The sequence below is a fragment of the Zea mays genome, chromosome 1 (genome assembly GCF_902167145.1).
Source record: "Zea mays cultivar B73 chromosome 1, Zm-B73-REFERENCE-NAM-5.0, whole genome shotgun sequence".
NCBI lineage: Eukaryota > Viridiplantae > Streptophyta > Magnoliopsida > Poales > Poaceae > Zea > Zea mays.
Genome location: NC_050096.1, coordinates 246,758,120 through 246,775,439, shown reverse-complemented (window position 1 = coordinate 246,775,439; position 17,320 = coordinate 246,758,120). Strand labels below are relative to the sequence as shown.

At 42.8% G+C, this 17,320-nt stretch overlaps 1 long non-coding RNA gene and 1 pseudogene across 1 annotated transcript; one reads left to right on the top strand and one right to left on the bottom strand.

Moving 5' to 3' along the window:
* Positions 1 to 11,210: 11,210 nt before the first annotated feature.
* LOC103643572 (cellulose synthase A catalytic subunit 2 [UDP-forming]-like) lies at positions 11,211 to 12,335 on the top strand (annotated as a pseudogene).
* A 914-nt stretch (positions 12,336 to 13,249) lies between these two features.
* On the bottom strand, positions 13,250 to 13,698 carry LOC109943763 (uncharacterized). The gene is made up of 3 exons (XR_002266842.1): positions 13,654 to 13,698; positions 13,464 to 13,579; positions 13,250 to 13,400 (listed from the first exon to the last, which is right to left on the bottom strand). It is a non-coding gene; the product is annotated as an uncharacterized lncRNA (long non-coding RNA).
* Between the last annotated feature and the right edge of the window lie 3,622 nt (positions 13,699 to 17,320).

Here is a 17,320-nt window from a genome sequence, read left to right as displayed (position 1 = left end):
GTGAGGAGAGGGAGAGAGACTATGTAGCGATGAAAACAAGCAGGGACGATTTTGAGTTCTTGGGACTTGTAGCATGCGTCGTGGGGAAGAGGTTAGAGAAAGGAGCATGCTGAACGTGGCTGGCGGCGGCTACTAGCATTGGACGAGCGCACGGGCGCCTAGGCCATGCAGGGAAGCAGCGCACACGTGAGGTGGGCTAGGGGCGCGTGCTGGGTCGAGCGGCGCGCGGCTGGGTGGCTGGGCTGCATGCACGCACGAGAGATGGGATGGGGGCGCGCGCTGGGCCGAGCTGGCCTGGGGGCCACGGGGGAGGGGAACTGTAGGCAGGCCGCGGGGCACGGAGCTGGCCCACGCGAGGCTGTGGAGTCGCGAGTGCACGAGGTGTGCCGGCCACGCGGCCAGATGGGCTGGCGGGGGAAGGCCAGGAGTGCAGGGCGCGCGGGGTGGGTTGGGGTGATGGGTCGGGTCGGCTGAGGCCAAATGAGAGGGGGGCTGGCATGGGTTTTCTTTTTATTTCTTCTTCTTTTCTTTATCCACTCCTTTTCAAACTTGAGCACAACTCACAATTCTCAATGGATGCACAACAAAATCACTCTTCAAACAAAATACTCATGTGCTCCAGCATGATACAACAATCAAAACTCCTTAAGGTTTTTATTTTACTTGGTTTACACATAGATATAAAACAAACTAATTCTTCACTATTTAGAAAAAAGAAAAGAAAAGTAAGGAAGAGAGAGAGAGAGTAACACCTGAATTTGATAGATATTAGGAAAGAAATTTTATGCCCTAAATTCAGGGTGTTACAAATCTAACCCCCTTAACAGAATCTTGCCCCCAAGATTCAAGAAGAGACTAGCAAGAACGACAAGGTTGGTTCATAGATTGTCCACGGCTTTCTTGAGTTGACTTTGACTCTGCAAGCTTAACTTGTGGACCAGTTGCTTTGACCTTCAGATGTTCACGACCGATTGGTCCAATTCTTGAGGATCCCTTGGACCTGTGGGTTAGGACCCACCACGCTTCCGCCACGCCTCTTTGATCTTGTTGGTTGATGTTGATCACATTGTCTTCATTGGGGTTAGCGACTAACCCCCTTAACAGGAGCGTTGATATGCACTTGGTGAAGATGCTGCCAACTCTGATCTTGACTGATTAAGAGGAGTTGGAGGATGCCTACCGGATAGGTGCAAGAGGGAAGGGTATAGATAGAAAAGGTAAGCATAGATGGATTAAAGAGAGAAAAGGGAGAGCATCTAGCTACTTAACTCTATGGCACTCAGCTAGTAAACTGATGACATTGCGGACCAAGGGCCACAACACATCAACACTCATCGCAAAGAAGCAAATCAGTCATCACACAAAGACAAACAGCACAAGCATACAACAACAAACATCTCGTTGATATACGTTCCTTTTAATTAAATGGTGGTCTTTCTTGAAAAGGGAATAACTACTCTCAAAGGTTGCCGAAGGAGGAGGAGAAGGAGAACAAGACGTGTAGGATAGGAGCACGAGCACCATAAAGGATAAAGTTAAGGCAAGGATTGTAATCTACAAGGGAGAAAATGCAACCAAGGGCAAGGTAGGTAAACACCATTCTCAAATCGAGATGGGAAAGATGATAATTCAAAAGGCAGGCATAAGATAAGCATCATGGAAAGATCTGGTGATTACAAAGGTAAAGGAGGTAATAGGCGAAAGCACACCAAAAGATCAAGTTGAGACAAGACTTGCAACGCGACAGAGGAAAAGAGAACGAACAAGAGTGGGGAGGGGTAAGACAAAACACTCTTGAACTAAAATGGGAGACAAGGCTTTGAAATACAGGTACATGATAAGCATCAAGGTAAAGATCGAGGGATGATACGGGTTAAGGTGATAACAGACAAACACACAACAAAGGATGTATTTGAGACAAATCTGGCAAGGTGTCAAAGAAGGGGGAGTAGTCAATGATGAAATAGAGGAGGCATTATCTCCGAACAGGGATGGAAAAGGGAAGGCTTCAAAGGGTAGGATCAAGGTAAGCAGGAAGGCAAGGGCATAGATATCACGAGGGTTTTAAAGGTAATAACGGACAAGGATGTAGGATAGGAGGTAAATAGACATAAGACAAAGGATATAAGTACCATAAAGGATGGAGTTAATACATGACCTGCAAATGGAAAAGGAGAGGGTGCGTCCAAGGGCTAGATAGGTAAATTGTCACTCTCAAATTGAGGTGGAAGAGAGGGGATTTTTAAAGAGTAGGAATAAAGATGAGTATCAAGGCAAGATTGATGGACGACAAGATGAGGGTGATAGCAAATAAAAACACAACAAAGAATGGAATTAAGACAAAACTTGTAAGGCGACAAGGAGTGAAACGAAATCAAGGGAGAGATTGGTAACTCACAGCTCTCAAACTAGGTCGAAAGAAAGGGGAAGCTTCTAAAGGATAAGTTCAAGGTAAGCATTTAAGTAGAAGACATAAATATCGCAAGGGTCAAATGCGATAACGGACAAGGGTATGAGGGAAAAGATGAAGGCATTGAAGAGCCAGCGGTATGAGTATAACAAAGAATGGAGTTACATCCAGGCTTTCACGCGGTAAAGAAGAGAATATTGCCAAGGGTAAGATAAGTAAAACCCCGCTCTCAAATTGGGATAGGAGATTGGAGATCTTAGAGAACGGGCATAGTGTAATCACTAAGGTAAGATCAAGAGATGAGAAAGGTAAAGGTAATACCCAACCGGAGCACGACAAAGGATGGAGTTAAAAACTCGCAAGCGACAAGGAAGAGAATACGACCAAGGGAAAATAGGTAAAATACAACTATAAAATTGAGATGGAAGAGAGAAGGTTTTAAAGGACGGGTATAATATAAGCATCAAAGTAAGATATAGAGGAGACAAGGGTAAAGATGATAATCATGAAAGCATAACCAAGGATAGAGTTAAGGCAAGACTCGCAAAGTGACAAAGTGGAGAAAACAATCAAGGATAAGATAAGTGAGGTTCCGACAGAAGAGTTGAAGTAAAAATTCATTATCGAAGGAAGTTACAAGGAATTTAACGAGATCACCAAGGATGTGCAAAATAAAATGACCGCTGATGGAAGTCAAGGACATGTTAACTGAAATGTCTTAAACAGACATTGGGGGTATGAAGATAAGCATACATGAAAATATAAGAGTATGCAAGACTCCAAGGATACGAGCACACTAAGGCCAAGGGAATAGAAATTGCCGATAGATAATGACTTAACAACGGAATAGGATGGGATCTCAAAAGACAGGAAGGTCATGAAAATATAAATTGGAATGTTTAAATAGGCAACAGAGTTTTTAGAGTTAAGTATTTGAATTAAGGGATAAGGGTATGGAAGAATACAAAAGATGCAACATGTCAATACCAATGGAATAGATATTGTCAAAGGTTAGGGATTTTACGATAGAAAAGGAAAGAATCCCGAAAGACAAGAAAGTTATGGTCAGGGGGCACCTACAAAGATGTCGCGAGCACAAGAGTAAGATCAGATCTAATAGAATGAATAAGTAAAGCATAGAAAATACTACAATAAAATACATTTAGCAAGGTGATATATATACAAAGCATAACGTAGAATTAGTCGAGGTGGCTAATATTTTGAAACAACATCAAGGATGGGGTGAAGTAATAGTTAATAAGTCATTAAAACGACCACTGCTACTCTAGGATAGCGGTCCTACAGTCAGCAAGGCTTTGATACCACTTATGTCACACCCGGTTTTTAGAAGGTAAACTGAATGCGAACCATGTATGCATCAGCATCAGAAATTCACGTACACAACGATTACATAAATGACTCATCATAGCACAATGCTTCGAATAACAATAAAGAATAAGTAACGATATTAAAGACTAGAGTCATTTACATAATATAAATCAAAGTACACAGAATCAAAATGTAGCCAACGTAAACTAACCCACCACAGGCAGCTCACTGGGGGAGGATGCTAGCCTAATCCTCAAACTCGTCGAAGTCCTAGAACTCCTGGAGATCCGCCTCAACACCTTCTTCTTTACCTGAGCATAGATTACACCAAAGGCAACCTGGTGTTTTGTGAAAGCAAGGGTGAGTACACATCAACATACTCAACAAATGCCCCGTTTGGCTGAGGTGGACTAGCTTTATGTGGGGTTAGGGTCAAAGCAGTTGCTTTTAGTTCGTCAGGTATTTATTATTAGTAGAAGCCAAGTTTTAGCAATAACCAACCCGTGAATCATTTCCTCATCGAGGAACATCATTATCATCATCGAACCAAAAAACCACTAATAGAACCATTGAATCTCGAACCAGCTGTATCTCTAATCAAAGAGGATCCCAAGGCCACTCATAACCGTGAGCACGACTGATATATCAGTTTCATAACACTCTGTAGAGGTTGCACACTTTACCCATGAGCTGTGATTCCCTTTTTGCCCGTGGATCGCGACTCCCCATTGATCACTTCAAGATGAACTGGCAGGGTATCACTACATGGCTTTTCCCTAGGGTCCTCACTATGCGGATGTTGGAAATGAGCACTGCATAAAATCCATCTAACGTCCCAAAACCTATAACTCCACCCTCAGGAAAAAGTTGTGGGACGATGCCCGTACCTAGATCCCTGAGCGAGAATATAGGAGCCATAACATATGCGACCACTTCATAGAGACCATCTGACGTACCAAAAGCTATACCTCCGCCCTCAGGAAAAAGTCGTGGGACGATGCCCGTACCTAGATCCCTGAGCGAGAATATAGGAGCCATAACAGATGCCTCCGTCCCTAATGATCAAAACCAGCACCCAACATCAGACTTCCCTAATTACTTGGCCAAGGGCGTCCCATACCACCCTTATGGTTGCACTATTTTCATGGGTGGTCTCTCAACGAATAGGTCCTTACGGAGAGGTACTCAGGAAACAACCTTGAAAAGTATCACAAGTTCATCATCATAATAAAAGATAGCATCATCGTATCATAAATGTTCTTATCATGTTCGTTGATTAAGGTAAAGCAATAGCATGAAGCTAACCATAATAACCCAAAAGGTAATCAAGGACAAGGTAAATACAAAGCTAGTCAATCCTTAGGTTTTAATTATGTAATGCGGGTCAGTGAATTATAAAATAAATAGGACATAATGGGTCAAATGACGCTTGCCAAACAGATGCTCAGGGTCTTCAACTTTGTAGAACTCGAAGAACCTGACCACTTGGTCACCGAAGCTTGACCTTTCATTCCTCGAAGCTTGGGAACATATTACGTCTATTCGCGACACGCAACGGACACAATAGACACAAGCAAATAGACATATACAAGTATAAGAACATTACACCATAAAGAGGAGAACATATTGAAAACATGTACAACAAGAGATAGTGCTCCATACTACGGGTGCGAGAGGAAAAGAAACGTCGAACTCGAAGCTACGGTCGAGAAGATATCGCGTTTACGCCGAACAAGTCTTTATTATAATATTTAGTTCGACATGATTATATTAATAGACCTTTATTAAATGTAAATTAAAACTACTACTTAGTTTTGGTTAATCTTCTATTCTAATAGTTGTCGGGTTAAACAAGTAATTAATTAATTAACAAGAGCGATTATAAGCGACACAGTTTAATTACGCACACGGACAGTGCGCGACGTGCGTGAGCAACGCATGACATGCGACACAGCACGCGCGACAAGCGAAACGACACGAACAACGACATGTTGTGTGCACGACGCACCGCACGAGCGACGACGAGGCTGCTACTACACCATGGGGCCTCGGGATCCGTGACCTAGGGCTCGCCCGGCGAGCACGTCCACAAGCTGCGCTGCCGTGGGCAGGCTGGCTGGCCGTGCCACCACAGGCAGGCCATTGGTCATCGCGCTGGCTGGGTGAGGGCCGTCGAGCCGGTGAGCCACGGGCAGAGGCCGGGACGCGAGGCAGGCACGCAGGGGGCGACGAGCTAGCTGCCATGGCCGCACGGACGCCAGGGGCGAGCTTCGGGAATCGGGCGTCGGCCGGCCGTTGGAGGCGTTCACGGTGACCGTCGACGGCGGGGCAAGCTCGGCGCGGCGGAACTCCGGGCACAAGTTCCTAGTGCAGTGTCCGTGAGGAGAGGGAGAGAGAGACTACGTAGCGATGAAAACAAGCAGGGGCAATTTTGAGTTCTAGGGACCTATAGCATGTGTTGTGGGGAAGAGGTTAGAGAAAAGGAGCATGCTGAACGTGGCTGGTGGCGGTGGCTAATGCTGGACGAGCGCGCAGGCGCCTGGGCCACGTAGGAAAGCAACTCGCACGCGAGGTGGGCTGGGGGCACATGCTGGGCTGAGCCGCGCACGACTGGGCGGCTAGGCTGCATGCGCGCACGAGAGATGGGCTGGGGGCACGCGCTGGGCCGAGCTGGCCTGGGGGCCGTGGGGGAAGGGAATTGTAGGCAGGCCGCGAGGCACGGAGCTGGGCCACGCGAGGCTGTGGAGTCTAAGAGCGCGCGGGGTGGGCCGGCTACGCGGTCGAGCGCGCGGCTGGGCCGGCGGGGGCAGGCCTAGAGTGCAGGGCGCGCGGAGCTGGGCCGTGGAGGCGAGCGTGCGGGGTGGGTTGGGGTGATGGGCCGGGTCGGCTGAGGCCAAATGAGATGGGGGCTGGCGTGTGTTTTCTTTTTTATTTTTCTTCTTTTCTTTATCCACTCCTTTTCAAACTTGAGCACAAATCCCAATTCTCAATGGATGCACAACAAAATCACTCTTCAAACAAAATACTCATGTGCTCTAGCATGATACAACAATCAAAACTCCTTTAGGGTTTTATTTTACTTGGTTTACACATATATATAAAACAAACTAATTCTTCACTATTTAGAAAAAAAAGTAAGGAAGAGAGAGAGTAACACCTGAATTTGATAGATATTAGGAAAGAAATTGTATGCCCCAAATTCAGGGTGTTACAAAAGAGCTATTCGTGTGTGTTTAGCGATAGTGTCTTGTGAGAATAATTGAGAGAAAGTGTGTGCTACCTCTTGTGATCATTTGAGCATGGAGTTTTGACTCCTATTCATTGTAAAGCTAGCAAGAGCCCCTTATCTTTGTAGTTGGCCTTGCGCAGACTTTAGTCTTTTGTTGATAAAGAAGAAGGAACACTCGTCGGTCTTAGTGACCGTTGGAGAATGGGAAAGGATTGAAAAAGACCTGTCCTTTGTAGACTCCTCAATGGGGATTAGGTTCTTGGTGAACCGAACCTCGGTAAAACAAATCACCCGTGTTACTTGTGTTTATTGCTTGTGATTTGTTTGTCTTCTCTCTCTCTAATTTCTCTTACACTATTCTTTGTTGATATTACTTTGTGTTGCTTCAAGTTAAATTCTCATATATAGAAGCAACGCCTTGCAAGAAAGAACTTGTGTTATTCCTCTTCTAATCTAAGCCCTCTTGCTTTATTCTCCATTGATATTTTAGTTGTATTGCTTTGTGTTAATTCCGCATTCTTTGAAAGCAATACTTTTGCAAGCAAAGGACTTAGTTTTATACTCCGATAATTGTTCATCTCATTCTAACCGCTAATCGAGGGATCAAGTTTTGTGTTAAAGTTATAAATTCAAGTTTTGCCTATTCACCCCCCCTCTAGGCGACTATCATCAGGGATCCCTCTTGTTTTGAGGTGTATCTAAAGATGTCATGGCCATTTGCCAACAGTCAATGCTCAATATCCTGAAAGACGCATGAACAATGGTGGAAGTAAGCTTTAGAGTCAGATAAACTATGGCCAGTAGGTTGGCAAGAGTGTTAAATGCTCGTGTGGCAGGGGTCGAGTATAGTATATAGCCGAAAAGCGTATAAGCCATGGAGTCAAGTGACAGTCACTCACCACATAATGGACCATTCACTACAGGAAACTGGTTAAAGAACGTGGGTGAAAAACAGTCGAACTTAATGTAATAAGCCGTCGAACTTACCGTAAGAACGTGGGTTTACCGATGAATATAGCCGACGGCGATTTTTGGACAAACTTAGAGAAGTAAGTTCGACGGCCCCGTCGAACTTAAGGTTAAGAACGTGGGTACCATCAAACTTAAGGTTAAGAACGTGGGTACCGTCGAACTTAACATTAAGAACGTGCGTTTTTAAGTTTGACGGGGGCCGTCGAATTTTTTCCCATAAGTTCGACGACACCCACGTTCTTAACCTTAAGTTCGACGGGGCCGTCGAACTTACTTCTCTAAGTAGCCGTCGAACTTATGTGTCCTGCGGACGTCTACGCAGACTGCACAATAAGTTCGACGGTACCCACGTTCTTAACATTAAGAATGTGGGTACCCACGTTCTTAACCCTGCGTGTCTGCGAGGACTGCACAATAAGTTCGACGGTACCCACGTTCTTAACCTTAAGAACGTGGGTACCCACGTTCTTAACCCTTTTCCGGAAAAAAAATAAAAAATACAAAAATGAAAAATTAGACACACATAATATCACATGCAACACAATATATCACATACAATACAGATTTCAAACACATTGATATATGTTCATATCACAAATTCACACAAGTCCAAATATATAAGTTCACAAATTCACATAAGTCCAAATACATAAGTTCACAAATTCACACAATTTCACATCCATAGTTCACAAGTTCAAACACACAAGTTCAAACATTAGCTCCATCGCTCTCGATCAGGACATCGGATTGTTGTTCGTAGCTCCACCACTAGAATTGAGACATTTGTCCGCAAAGTCAACGTGAGGGGGAGGAGTCACTTGATGAGAGCCGGAATCCTATAAAATAAACCAAAATTCTCATAAATACACAACTGGCATTAAATCACATGTACACAAAGATATAGGAAAGCATGATAAACACAAAATGTGGCTTCCATATTTGTGCATGAACATGAACATGAGAGTGAAAACATACTTCATTTCAAGACGCAGCGCCGTGTTATTTAAAATGATGCATCGTTCAAAGGATCCGCGATGTTAACTATCAAGAAACTACTTTGGAAATTCAGACTTAGACGCTATTCCAAATCTGAAAATTCACAATTTAGCCACCTAACAGTCCAAAGGATGTCACAACAAAACAGCTCTCACAACACTAAATTCCAGATTCACTAAAGCATGTTCAGGTTAGTTTACCTTACAGAATTCAGAATTTAGTGTTGAACTGAGCACCAAACTAACCTGACAGAGAGTTACTCTACCAACACCTCAGCTTAAAACTTCCTAGATCAGCCAGAAAAGATCTCCAAAACAGCTCTCACAACACTAAATTGCAGATTTCAGCATGTTGTAGCTCACGCTGTAATATGTTGTACAATATCCAGACTTGCAAGTATGTCCACTACGAGCTTGATCAAACGCCAGATGTACAAGCAGTAGTGGAGTAGTCCAAAAAAAATCCAATTTGTAGCAAATAAAAGTAGCAAGCAGCATGAATCAGGAACGTACCGCTGGTGATGGAAGTGGCTGTGTTGGCCATGGGGGCGTCCCCAAGGCCCCATTGAATGTGTAGGATATCCCTATGGTGGTGGTGGCCAATATCCCATACCTGGTTGTGGAGGAGGAAGAATCTGTCCTCTAGGGGGCATCGACCACTGTATGTCCATCTGTGGGTTTCCTTGTCCGATCTCAGAACCCTATAACCAAATAAAACGATGCATGATTATAATTGTAAATGAAAGTAAATATACTACAAAACTATACATGTGTTTCATTGGTGTTTGGGGTCTGTCCAGATTGTGACGGATGGGTGAACTGGGGTCCCATTTGAGATCCCATCTGAGCACTATACATCTGCAAATACAATAAGCGTGAGTTTTATTTTAAACTAATGTATATATAGAGTTTATACTAAACAAATGAATTCTGAATCCGATGGAAAACATAAAGTGCATTGGAACGTGTAGGATTAGAGTAGTTGATAGATACAGAAGAAAGACAGAGCTAAAAAGCACTCGCGCCACCATAGTATGTATGTTCATATCACAGAACTTCATTAATCAAGACAAGAACTAACCAAATCTAGTTACCCACACAAAAGAGACTCCAAGCAATCATTTTAATATTTGCTGATTTTTGGACAGCAGGATAGCAACTACTTGTTTAGCTCATAACTCACAAGGTACACATCCAAAAATAGTAAACTAGGACTTTGTAGAAAGCTTATAAAGTTCTCTATAACTTTTGTATTATAATCATAACAAGATTCGACCTTTAGAGCATCTACAACAATGCCTCAAACTAGTGCCTCAAATTGAAATATGGGGCTCTATATAGGAAAAACCACTCCAACAGTGCCTCATTTCATAAAATTTTGTCAAAAAAATATAGGGCACCCTCTCAAGTGCCTCAAATATACTACACCGTAGTGGGCTGCCCTATAATTTAGATTTGGAGCTTTACTGTTGGAGCGGAGTGTTTTGTTGGTGCCCTAAATTCTATAAAATATACTTATTTTTAAATTATAGGGCATTTTTATAGGTCACGTTGTTGGAGATGCTCTTAGAAAGGTCAAACAGTGCTAAACGTAAATTCTGTCCAGATTTGGACAGAATTCGACTACTCACTTCAAAAATCTATAACTGGAGTCTCAGGCATCCAAATCAAGTGATCCTAGTCTTTTTAGAAAGATAATAAAATTATCTACAACTCATTTATAATAATCTCAAGGTGATTCAATGTGTATCAAAGTCAGATAATACAAACAAACATTGCTGTCCAGACTTTTGACAGATTCAAACATCACATTTCAATCTGCCATAACTTGACTTCTGTTGCATAAGCATCCTGTAATAATCATGTCAAGTATTTTAGCTTGCATATAGGTGCATTAGCTGTTGGTTTAGTTTTCTGGTTTTTCTCCATGTATTTAGCCTAGATTCTCGGGTGCCGTTGAAGACTGCTCAATGCACGCCGTGACTGGGATAGTAAAATGTGCAACTCAGACAGACAACAAACAGATGGTTTTATTGTTCATTATGACTCACCTGACAAAAATTACAACAGCAAAAGGAAGTGAAGATAGTGAAGTCTTTCCAAGTGGTCTGAACAAGTTTCTGTATTATCCGAAAGACATCTTCCTTGTTTTTGTATTATCTTCAATGTCTTTCGGATAAAGTTAGAATGATGCAGTATTCTAAACAAGTTTCTGCATTATCCGAAAGACATTGAAGATAGTATTCTGAACAAGTTTCTGCATTATCTACTTCTCTTTGCAGATTAACATGAAAGGTCTTGATGGGATCCAAGGACCAATATATGTTGGGACTGGTTGTGTTTTCAGAAGACATGCTTTGTATGGTTATGATGCCCCAACTACAACAAAACCTCCTAGCAAGACATGTAACTGCTGGCCAAAGTCATGTTGCTTGTGTTGTGGATCAAAAAGAAAATGTTCCAAAGCTAAGAAAAAACAAGAACACCAAAAGAAAGTGAAATGCAGGAATGCGTCCAAGCAAGTGCATGCTCTCGAAGTAGCTGGTGAGTTTGGTCCCATTGCTCTTTTCTTTTCTTTTTTATGTTCTCCAAAGTAATTATGGAGCCCGATCTGCATATCTCAAAATAAATAGGAAGAGAAACTGCACCTCCTGTGCCTCGAGAAAAGTTTGAGAAGAGATTTGGGCAGTCAGATGCATTTTTGGCTTCAACATTGCAAGATAATGGTGAAGGTTGTCGCTTCGACATGCTCAAAAGCCTTGATGATTGCATCCATGTGCTAAGTTGTGGGTACGAGAATAAGACACAATGGGGGAAAGAGGTAACTTTGCCCCATCCTGTCTTTGTTTTTCCTTCTCCCATGTAGTTTCTAGATCAGGCTCTTCAAACTGTGTGTGTGCCCTTGAAATAGAATGAAAACTACAACCTAGCATCCAAGAATACTTTTAGCTAACTCGATGAAAATATCTAGGTTGGTTGGATTTATGGATCTGTCACTGAGGATATCCTCACGGGCTTCAAGATGCACTGCCATGGTTGGCGATCTGTGTACTGCATGCCCAAGAGACCAGCATTCAAGGGATCTGCACCTATCAATCTCACTGATCGTCTCCATCAAGTTCTAAGATGGGCACTTGGCTCTGTGGAGATCTTCCTTAGCAAGCACTGCCAAAATGGTACGGGTATCGATGTGGTCTGAAACCATTGGAGAGGTTGTCATATATCAAATGTGTCATCCATCCATGGACATCAATCCCGCTGCTAATCTACTGCGCCCTGTTAGCGTTTTGCCTGTTATCAGGGAAGTTTATGGTGCCTGAGGTACTTTTACGAAACCCTAGTACCTCTCTAAGCTGCTCTCTCTGCTTGCAGGTTTTCTATGTTCTTTGGTGACCGCTGATTAGTGTAGGTTTTAGTGAAGCGGTGTTTTATGTTTATGAGCAGGAGGGAAATAGAGAATGGAGAAGATGGTAGTGCTGCTGCTGACTGTTGTAGATATTGAGACAGGCACAATAGAGAATAGCTACACATGGTACATTTCTCCGTGTACTAGAACCAACATCAGCAGGTTTTAACTCGCCTAGTCAGGAGAGTGAAACGGGCAATTGGACACACCAATGGAACAACAGACAAAGCTATTGCTAGGGAAGCCTGGGAACTATCTGATTTACCAAAATGAAACCTGGGAACTATCTGATTTACCAAGTAACCATAAGGCAATTGGACACACCAATGGAACAGCAGACAAAGCTATTGCCAGGGAAGTTTGAAAAAATTCTGGATGCCACCAGATACAGAAGTATTGTGGGCAATTTAAGGTATTTAGTAAGACCAGATCTAGCTTTTTCAGTTGGAATGGTTAGCATGTTTATGGAGACACCAAATGCTGAACACCAATGTTGGGAGATCTCCCAACATGTTTAAGGTATTGTGCTGTCAAGAGCTTTTTCAGTTGGAATGGTTAGCCTTTTCTACTGCACATTGCTGCTGCTACAGCTGCTTGTCAGGGGGTGTGGCTAAGTAGACTGTTGGGAGATCTAACAAGCACCAAGGCAAAGAAGTTCAAACTTCTTATAGATAACAGGTCTGCACAAGAGCTAAGCAAAAAGGGTGCTCCAAAATTTATTGGAAATCTTAAGAAAAGTACTATAATTCTCCTATAATTACTAAGAGCGGATTCTAAGTTTAACTTGGGCAAACAAGGTTATTTTCGAAATCAGTACAGAATATGGGCAGATTCTGAGATTAGGCAGATTCTGAGCGGATTACTAAAATTATTACCTGCATCAGCATTCCCTGCATCATCTGAACTTGTTGAGATAGTTGTTGAACTTGTTGTTGTTGTCTTAGTTGCTCATCAAGCTCTGATTCCCTCGAAGTTGAAGTTCGAGATCTACTCCCCACCGAGGAAACAGACCGACGACCAAAGCTATCGCGACTCACAACCCCATCACCGATCCCCAACCTAGAAACATCACAAGTTATGAACCAATAGTTTTTATATATCACAACTTTGATCTTATCATACCTCCCATGTGGTAGCCCACCACCAGCAACATATGCTGCATCCGGATCGAAAGGTGCCTCCCTCCAATCTAGATCATCGTCTCCTGCTTTCCTCCTAACCTCCTCGGCATAACGAGTCTACAAAACAATTTATGTTAATTATACATGAGTCACAAGTTAATTAAGAATAGATAGTTATTATTTACACCTACCAGCTTTTCTGTCGCGCTGTCGTCACATAAAACTTCTGGATGCTCTAGATCTGGACCTCGGTGTCCCTCCATGTAAACGTCAATGAATCGGGGTTCAACGCCATCACGAGCCTCCTGTAGTAAGAGACATAATAAAATATACAAACTTGTCTGAGGGAAAAAGACTAAATGTTACTTAGCTCATCATACCATTCGTTGTGATTTCCCAATAAATCCATCTGCTCCAAATCGATGGAGGCCCGGTTTGCTCTTCCGGTTCAAACGATTTCTATCTGAAATCACTTTGTACTCATCTGAGGCCCAGTACTCGCAGAGCTTGACCCAAGCTTCAGGATGAGCAGTGAGCCAGTCCACTTCACTTTGTTTGTACTCCTCAGCTGTCAAGTGGATTTCACATGCCTGCTTGTTGGTCATTCTTTGACCCTTCACTTTCTTGAAGTACACGGTAACAACTTTGACCCGTGCATCTGACATTGAACCATTTATAACTTTTCTAGCAGCATTGTGGAATACACGTTTTGCATGTTCTTCATTCGTTGTTTCGTCCAATCTAAATTGTTCCTGCAAAATGAAGAAGCAATTAAATTCATTTATAGACGCCCACGGTAAGTAAATTTAAAAGTCATAATAAACTCACCCAAAACGATGACCACACTGTGTCTTGGTGAGTACGGTCGGGTCCATATGTTTTGAGGCCCCAGTGAGCCCAGTGATACACCCCTATCTCTGCCCCGTTGAATTGTACCACCCCTGGATAGTGAAAATGAGCTATAGATCCCAGCACTGTGTTAACTGGTGTCCGGTGACCTTTGCCACTCCATGCCACCTCCACCTAGCTCCTCTCTCCTGCAGGGTTTATGACCCTACGTTGGTCCAAGGGTTGTGTCGGTGGAACTCTAAGGGACCACCGAAACCTACAAAATTGTAAATTGTGCACTGGTAATAATATCAATCCAACAAAAAATAGAACTCATCGTCAAAATAAAATTACCTGAAGTTTGTTGCCTGTGTCGTTGTAACAACCTCGTCATCGGCCTCTCCATCAGCATCTCCATCGTAGTCCTCCCCTTAGTCATCATCATCACGCATCGGTGAACCTTGGCGTGCCAGCTCGTCCTCCTGCCTAGGTGCATTGTGGTCTGTCACCTCGCACGCTTGCTCAAATGCATTGTGGTCCTGCTCTAGCATAGGTCCACTTGAGCCTATCGCCTCACGCTCCGGCTCAAGTGCATTGTGGCCTACCACCTCGCGCTCTTGCCCAGGTGCACTATGGCCTGCCACCTCGCGCTCTTGCCCAGGTGTATTATGGCTTGCCACTTCGCACCCCTGCTCCTCCATGCAACCAAGGAGCTGCTCTAGTCGTTGCCTTGACGCTGTAGAGCCCTACAAACATAATCAACAATGAGATATATCAAGTACTCGAAAATAAGGTGATAATACTATTACATACGTAGAAGAAAAGAAAATAAAACAAATTAAATACCTGGAACAACATAGAGGATGTATCCCCACCACCTGAACCCCTAGTCGACCGTGACCTCGAGGAGTCACCACGGTCACCGCGCTTCTTCCCTTTGAGCTTGTCCATGACCCTCATCATCTGCACAAATTTCATTACAAGAATTTAATTTTATATACTTTTAGTATTGAAATAGGAATGCATATACAAGAATTTAAATATATATACTTTTCAAAAATCATCGGCATCAGAATCTGCTTCAGCAACGCGCTGCTCAATTATTTTAAGTCTTTGTTGTTTTTCAAGAATTCTCTGTGACCTACGAGTCCTTACCCTAGAAGGACCTAGTTCTTCTGCCATCAAATCTATGGCGAGACTAGCTACTTCATTGAGCCCTAAATCCTCAGATATAGTAAATTCTCTATTTTCTGACTGATCGCCTTCTTCTTGATAAATATTAACAGAATCATCATCTTCGTTATTTGTGTTGTAATAATCATATCGTAACAGATGGACTTCAGGATTAATTTTGTATACAACCCAACAAGACTTCAAGTTTTCGTGAGGATATGTTAGATAGTACACCTGTTGCGCTTGATGTGCAAGCACAACATTGCTATAATCGCTGCCTTTAAACCGTGATTCATGCTTTACCTCCACAATTCCAAATTCATCCTCTCGCGTTTGTTGAGGGTCAAACCATTCACAATCAAATAACACAAACATGAACTCTTTGGCCCCACCAAGAGTGTACTCCGTTATGTCTTGAAGAACACCATAATAGTCATGAGTGCCTCCGTCTGCATTTGTGGCAGTTGCTACTACTCCACTGTTTGTCGTGGCTGCCTGCGGGCGGATTTTTTCTAATTTTGATGTTCGAAAACGGTATCCATTAATATCATAGCGGCTATATTTTCTTGCTTTCAACTGACCATGTGATATCTGTCGCAAATCATCCGAGACTAGAGAGTCAAGTTTCTTACACTACATAGAGCAGAAAAAAGATATAGGTAAATAGCAAGTCGTATGTGCAAACTAAGTACACAAAGGAAAATTATAAAGAGATAATTACATGCTCGTGGAACCATTCAACGAAACATGGACCTCTATTCATCCCTTTCATACGTAGATTATCCAGTTCCTTTGGTGTAGGTTTGTGGCCAGCTAAATATATGGAATCAAACATTTCAAAGTATGGATCAAGTTCCTCCATGTTGGTATACAAGTAGAGCATGGTGAAATTACGCTCTCTTACGTCAACATAATGTGCAGTAGAAGCCCCGACCCCTTTCCCCTTCCAGAGAAAAACACTAAGGTCGGTCGAAGGACCTTCTTCTTCAGTATGATACCGTGTTGACTGAGCATTCACATTGTTAGTGTGTGATAAATACTATTGGGGACTTGTTCTCAAATGCTATGAATTAAGAACAAGGCAACACAAAAATGTTAAGTATTAATGCCCTTCGTCCGCTGAAGCATTATCTCCCCAAGGATTTAATGAGCTTCGGACGAAGGTCATGAGTAAAATATCACGAAGATCTCACCTTCGTGATCAGGCTTGTAAAACAATGAACAATGAAAAATGAAATATAAAGTATAAAACATTTAGGGGAAAAAATGTACCAAAAACAAATAATATTATTCACATATTTTATTATATGAATATAAATATTAAAACATAGTATTTTGGGCACATTTATACCTTCGCCTTGACGGAAAGCAATAATTCAAGCGTAATGTGCCAGTGATTACAGGATTGTGTGAACAGTGTTGGGGTACTGTTCACCTATTTATAGGCACATGGTGCAACCTGCGTAAAATTACATTTATGTCCTTTACAATCGACTACAATAATGACACAAAACATCATGGGTCTTTAAGTCAATCCATCTTTAAGTCGGTTCGGCCCTTCATCTTGAGATCTGTCACCGTGCCGAAGCTCTATAGGTAATAGCTTCGGCGCTTGCTCCTGAGAAGATCTTTCGAAGGTGTTCTCTTTCTTTAGGATCTTCGGCTACAAAGCATACCCCCAACAGTAGCCCCTTCGCGGTGCTAGATCGTTTTTCGTAACGAGCTTGATCCGTGAAAAAGTCTTCTAGGCTTCGGGACGCCGAAGATCCAAAAAACACCTTCCCTGAGCTCGTTGGCGAGAAACGATTAAAATAATCGTCGCGCGCGCGGTGGCCCCAACTTGCAGCAATTACGCGC